Source organism: Penaeus monodon, chromosome 5 (genome assembly GCF_015228065.2).
Source record: "Penaeus monodon isolate SGIC_2016 chromosome 5, NSTDA_Pmon_1, whole genome shotgun sequence".
NCBI lineage: Eukaryota > Metazoa > Arthropoda > Malacostraca > Decapoda > Penaeidae > Penaeus > Penaeus monodon.
The window spans coordinates 16,052,795-16,060,079 of record NC_051390.1 but is presented as its reverse complement, the minus strand read 5'-3'; the positions used below and the strand labels follow the sequence as shown (position 1 = coordinate 16,060,079).

Below are 7,285 nucleotides of genomic sequence, written 5' to 3'. Positions count from 1 at the left end.
TTGCCACAAATTAAAAGACATGGCCATAAAAAAAGGAAAAAAAATCATACAAATTGCCTGTTTTTGAGACTAATTGTGTAAACCTCAGGTTATCCTCGAGAAAAATGAGGCTGGTAATAATGACCACAACAGCAATAATTATTTTAAAACTAGATATTAATAATAGTCATGATCATACAAGTAAAACTGACAATAATAACAGTGAAAGCAATTCTAATTATGGTGCGATAATAATAGTAGTAACAATAACGATAAGGGTGATTGATGATATTGATATTGATCATGATAATAGTAATGATAAAATGATAATATCAGTAACACTAATGATAATAATAATGATTATGATAATGAGCATGATCATAATTATGATAACAGTGATAATGATCATGATGATAATGACAATTGTAACAGCAATAATAATAATAATGATCATTATGAGAATGAAAGTGTAATAATAATAATTATAACAACAACAACAATAATAATAATATCAGTAATAATAATATGATAATAATGATAATAATAATAAATAATAATAATGATGATAATGATAATAATAAAAAGAATAATGATATGATGATGATGATGATGATGATGATGATGATGATGATGATGATGATGATGATGATGATGATGATGATGATGATGATGATGATAATAATAATGATAATAATAATAATAATAATAATGATGATGATGATGAAAATGATGATATAAGAAATAAAGTTAATGGAAAAATAGATATAATATAATGATAATTCTAACAATACCAATAATAATATGATCATGATCATAAGAACAATGGTGATATAATGATAATAATGATAACAGAAATAACAATAATAAATGTAATAATGAAAATGGTGATAATAATAATGATGATTATAATAAAAATAACAACAACAACAATAAGAAGAAAAATGATAATGATAATGACGATGATATAAAATAAAGTTAACGAAAAAAAATGTAGATGATGATTATGATAATAATGATAACAATAGTAATGATGATAATGATATATAATAATAATAATAATAATAATAATAATAATAATAATAATAATAATAATAATAATAAAAGGAAAAAAATACTAACGCTACTATTATTACTACAACCACTAATGAAAATAATAATAAGAGTTAAAATAGTGGCCATGAATAAAAGAAATGATTATGATTATGATGAGGACCGTAATCAAAATGTCATGCCTGCGATACTAATTATAATGCTAATAAAAAACATGTTTATAAATGCTGATAATAGAAACGGAATTTAAGAAAAGGAATTATACACAAAGAGAGAGAGAGAGAAAGAGAGAGAGAGAGAGAGAGAAAAATATGTGTAATCGTCCTCATCGGGACTCGAACCCGAGTCTACTGCTTTTAAGGCAATCGCGATAACCACTACGCCACAAGGACATATTATATATTATGCGAAAAGGGCTAATTATAGATAACATATCCCCCTTTTCCGCTCCCCATTCTCTCCCCCCCCCTCTCTCTCTCTCTCTCTCTCTCTCTCTCTCTCTCTCTCTCTCTCTCTCTCTCTCTCTCTTCCTCTCTCCTTTTCTCCTCCTCTCCCCTCTCTCCTCTCCTCTCTCTCTCTCTTCTCTTCCCCCCTCTTCTCTCTCTCTCTCTCTTCTCTCTCTCTCTCTCTCTCTCTCTCTCTCTCCTCTCTCTCTCTCCTCTCTCTACAATCCTCTCCTCCCCTCTCTCTCTTCTTCTCCTTCTCTCTCTCTCTCTCTCTTCTCCTCTCTCTCTCTCTCTCTTCTTCCTCTCCCTCTCCTCTCTCCTCTCTCTCTCTCTTGTGTCATCTCCTTCTCTCTCTCTCTCTCTCTCTCTCTTTCTCCTCTCTCTCATCTCTTCTCTCTCTCTCTCTCTTCTCTCTCTCTCTCCTCTTTTATTCAATTCTTCTCTCTCTCTCTCTCTCTCTCTCCTCTCTCTCTCTCTCTCTCTCTCTCTCTCTCTCTCCTTCTCTATTTGATATGAGTAATTTGTAGTAAGATATACCCTCATTTAATTTTTTTCATGTACTTGAAAATGGAACAGATAAAATTACAATTAAAGAAGATAAATATTGTAAATCTCTATGACTACATAATATTGAGGTCATATTTGACAGCAGTAGATATTTACATTTTGAATATGAACATTTGTATAAATGATAGACAGATCGACAGATAAATAGAAAAATAGATAAATAAATAGATTCATAGATGAAAAATAGATACAGAGAGGCAGATACATAGATGCATATTCATTCATAATATATATATATATATATATATATATATATATATATATATATATATATATATATATATATATATATATATATATATATATTCTTTTTTCTCTCAAAACAAATTGATGCCTCGTAATTTTAGTACTTTTATGACTATTCATCGTCAGTGCGTTTCGGGAAATATAGTGTTAAACTAGACAAAATCATACGTAAGATTCCTTGTTTTCACACTCGTGGCAATTATCCTGCCTGGGCGTTGTTGCTCGTCCAACCTTAATCTAATTGCATGATTTAATGCTCTGTAAAGGATGGTTTAATGTCAAAATTTCACCAGCGGCGGTTATTTACAAGCTTTAGCAGATAAAGATATAGATAGATAGATAGAAAGATAGATAGGTAGATAGATAGATAGATAGATAGATAGATAGAATATAGATGAATATATAGATAAATAAGTAGATAGATCCATAGACATATATGTATTTATTGTATAGGCCTACATGTTGTATGTCTTTACATACGGACGAATATATATATATACATACATACATATATATATATATATATATATATATATATATATATATATATATATATATATATATATACATGTATATGAGCCAAATAAAAATTCATCATCAATATATATATTAGGATTCACAAACAACAGGGTAAAGATGTCATTCTCGAGATAAATGAGTTTGTGCCAACTTTTCTACCATGAATTGGCAGGTTTTCCACATTAATTGCATATTTAGTCCACGCAGGCATTATTGATCCTGATTTACATCAATACCAGTACAAAATAGTTATGACAGTAAATAAAAGTGATAAATATGCTAATAAAAATTCCGACTACAGTAATGATACAACATTAAAAATAATGATAACAACAACAACAACAACAACAACAACAACAACAACAACAATAATAATAATAATGATAATAATAATAATAATAATAATAATCATAACAGTAATAATAAATAATTTTCTCTTAGTATCTGCTGGTCTCTCTCTCTCTCTTCTCCCTCCCCTCCCTTCTCTCTCGGTCTCGGTCTCTCTCTCTCTCTCTCTCTCTCTTCCTCTCACTCACGCTACCTTTCTGTCGGTCTCTCCTTCTCTCTCTCTTTTCTCCCCCCCTCTCCCTCTCTCTTTCTCTCTCTCTCTCTCCTCTCTCTTACTCTCCCCTTCTTTCTCTCTCTCTCTTCCTCCCCTCTCCCCTCTCTCTAGAGAGGAAAAAAAAATAGTTAATCGTCCTCATCGGAATCGAACCAGTCTACTGCTTTTAAGGCAATCGCGATAACCACTACCCACAAGGACATATTAGTTTATGCAAAGGGCTATATATAACTTTCCCCTTTTCCGCTCCCCATTCTCTCTCTCCTCTCTCTCTCTCTCTCTCTCTCTCTCTCCTCTCTCTCCTTTTCTCTCTCTTCTCTCTCTCTCTCCCTCTCACTTCTTTTCCCCTTCTCTCCTCTCTCCCCCTCTCTCTCTCTCTCCTCTCTTCCTTCTCTCTCTCCCTCCCCTCTCTCTCTCTCTCTCTCTTTTGTGTAAATTCCTTCTCCCCTCTCTCTCTCTCTCTCTCTTTTTGTGTAAAATTCTCTTTTCTCTCTCTCTCTCTCTCTCTCTCTCTCTCTTTCTGTACAATTCCTTCTCTCTCTCTCTCTCTCTCTCTCCCTCTCTCTCTCTCTCTCTCTTTGTGTACAATTCCTGCAAGACGTCATTTAGATCTGTTATACGTAAGATTCCTTGTTTTTGGACTCGTGGCAATTCTCCTGCCCGGGTGTTTTTACTCATCTAACCTTAATCTAATTGCATGATACCAATTTGTCAATATATAAAAAGGATGATAATGGTCATAAAACGCAATGAAAATAAAGTTTACAATAATTGCACAACATACATAATTATAACAACAATAATTGATATGATAATAATAATAGTAGTAGTAGCAGTTGCAATCATAAAAATAATTATTAACAATGATAATAATAACAGCAATAACAAGAACGATAAAATGATAATAATAAAAATAAAAATAAGAAGAAGAGTTTTAATTATTATGATGAAAAGATAATGATTATGATGTCATTAAAAAATAATAAGCAGAATCATAGTAATAATAATGGTATCACACAAACTGCCTGTTTTTGAGACTAAATGTGTAAACCTCAGGTCATCCTGGAAGAAAATAAGGCTGATAATAATGATGACAACAGCAATAATTATATCAAAATTAGATATCAATGATAATAATGAAAATAAAAGAATTGATAATGACAATAATAACAGTCAAAACAATTATTATTATGGCACGATGATATTAGTAGTGACAATAACGATAATGATAACTGATAATTGTTATAATAATCATGGTGATGATAATGGAAATAATGATAATGATAATGATAGTAATAATAATAATAATAATAATAATAACAATAATGATAATAATAGTAATAATAATAATATAAGGTTAAAAATAATCATAATGAAAAAAGATAATGAATATAAAGATAAAAAAACAATAATAATGAAAATATAATGATGACATAGACATTGATGATATAGATAGCAATAATTATGATAATGATATTAATAATGATGGCATGCCTATTACTCTAATTATAATGTTAATAATGAGTTTTGATAATGAGTTTATAAATGATGACAAAAATGAGTCTTCCTCCTTTCTCTCAATTTCTTTTTCTTGTCAGTAGCTGTTATTCTCTCTCTCTTCTTCTCCCTCCCTTCCCTTCTCTCTCTCTCTCTCTCTCTCTCTCTCTCTCTCTCTCTCTCTCTCTCTCCTCTCTCTCTCTCTCTCTCTCTCTCTCTCTCTCGCCTTCCTCTTTTCTACCCCTCTACTATAGATACCTAGATGGATAGATAAAAAAAAAGATAGATATATACAGATAGGAAGATAGATACAGACAGGTACATAGAGAAATGTATTCATATATAGTATATATTTGTATTTGTTTCTTTCATTTCTCTCTCTTTTTTAATGATATCGATGTAAATTAATGATTGTCCAAACACGGCCCACATCCATATTCACAAGCGACCTTGGGCGGTGAAAGATAGTAAGCAATATAAAACAGCCTCTGCCAGCAGTACCAAAACTCTCAAAAACTCTCACGTAAGCTGCGTATTTTGTGACTATATTCAGTGCGTTTCGGGAGAAATAGATTAAAACCAGACAAAATAGGAATGTAAGACGTCCCTTACAGCTTTCATACGTAAGATTTCTTATTCTTTAGACTAGTGACAACTCTCCTGCCTGGGTGCTTTTGCTCATCTTACCTTAATCTAATGATATCAATTTCTTCTCTGTAAAGGATGGAGAGATGTCAAAATTAGGTTGGTTTCAAACTTTTGCAGATTAGGATATATATATAATTAGATAAATAGATAGACAGACAGACAGATATATAGATTTACAGACAGACGGACAAGACAGAGCGATAAGAGAGAGAACAAGAGGGGGATAGACAGCGATGCATATGTTGTATAGGCCTACATATGTATGTTTTACATACAGACGACTATATATATATATACACGTATATATATGGATATACATGTATATGAGTAAAATGAATATTCATCATCAATATATGATAGGAAGAGAGCCATTAACACCTGATACTTACTGCAGTTTTTTTTTTAATTTGTAAAAATACATCGAGCGGAAGAGACCTCCCGAAACCTTTCCTGAATAACGTGCGGCGGAAGCGAGCGAGGAAAGGCAGTCGAGAGCTTATTAAAAGCCAACATGTAGTTGACAAACCAAGCAGACGGATGGGAAGTCTATCACCATGAATGTAAATGTACAAACGCCAGGATAAAGATGTCATGCTAGCGATAAATGAGTTTGCGTCGATTTTTCTATCAGGAATTGACTGGTTTTCCGCACAACTCTCACCAGATTTACTCTACCAAGGTATAGTGACCCTTATCGATACCAATAACAGTAATAACCAGAATAGTCATTTAAATAAAATTGATAGTAATGCTAATGAAAATGAGGATTACGGCAATTATACAAAAATAAAAATAATTACTATAACACATAATATGTTCTAATTTTCCTCCAATAAATATCGATAAAAAGAAACACGACTTGTATGGAAATAAATTATTCCCACAGAAACAAGAAATAAATAAAAATAAAAACCAAAAATGCGTATGTGTGTTCGTTCTCATCAGTCAGTCTTGTTTTCCACTGCAAGGGCTTATTAATTAAGGAAGGTGGGGGAAGATATTTCTGCCTAGAATAACTCTCTCTCTCTCTCTCTCTCTCTCTCTCTCTCTCTCTCTCTCTCTCTCTCCCCTCCTCTCCCCCATCCCCTCTCTCTTTCTCTCTCTTCGTCCCTCCCCCCCTCTCTCTCTCTCTCCCCCCCCCCCTCTCTCTCTCTCTCTCTCTCTCTCTCTCTCTCTCTCTATTTCTCTCCCCTCCTCTCCCCCACCCCCCTCTCTCTTTCTCTCTCTTCGTCCCTCCCCCCCCCTCTCTCTCTCTCTCTAAATAGATAAAAATAGACATATGCAGATAGGAAGATAGATACAGATAGGTAGATAGATGGATTTGCTACTTTCTTTTCCCTCTCTTTTAATGATTTAAATAGACCGATAAAAATTAATGATTATCCAAACATACCCCATATCAGTTTTCATCAACGACCTGTGGCGGTGAAAGATAGTAAGCAAAATAAAACTGCCTCTGCCAGCAGTACCAAAACTGTCACACAATGAAATGTCACGAAAGCTTTTTGTGACTATTCATACATATTGTGTTTTGGGAAAGACAGTGTCAATCGGAATGCCAGAGGTCATTTACAGACGTCATTTCATACGTGAGATTCCATATTTTTAGATTCGTGGCAACTCTCCTGCCTGGGCGTTTTTACTCATTACTTAATTTCCTGATACCTATTTACTTCTTTGTAAAAGGATGGAGAGATGTCAAAATTGAAGTAGATAAAAGTGATAATAATGGCAATAGAAATAATGAATACAACATTGTCACGACAATAAG

The 7,285-nt window shown here is 32.7% G+C and overlaps 1 non-coding gene across 1 annotated transcript; it reads right to left on the bottom strand.

Moving 5' to 3' along the window:
- Positions 1 to 1,349: 1,349 nt before the first annotated feature.
- Positions 1,350 to 1,421, bottom strand: Trnal-uaa. Its single transcript has one exon. It is a non-coding gene; the product is annotated as a tRNA-Leu (tRNA).
- Positions 1,422 to 7,285: the final 5,864 nt, after the last annotated feature.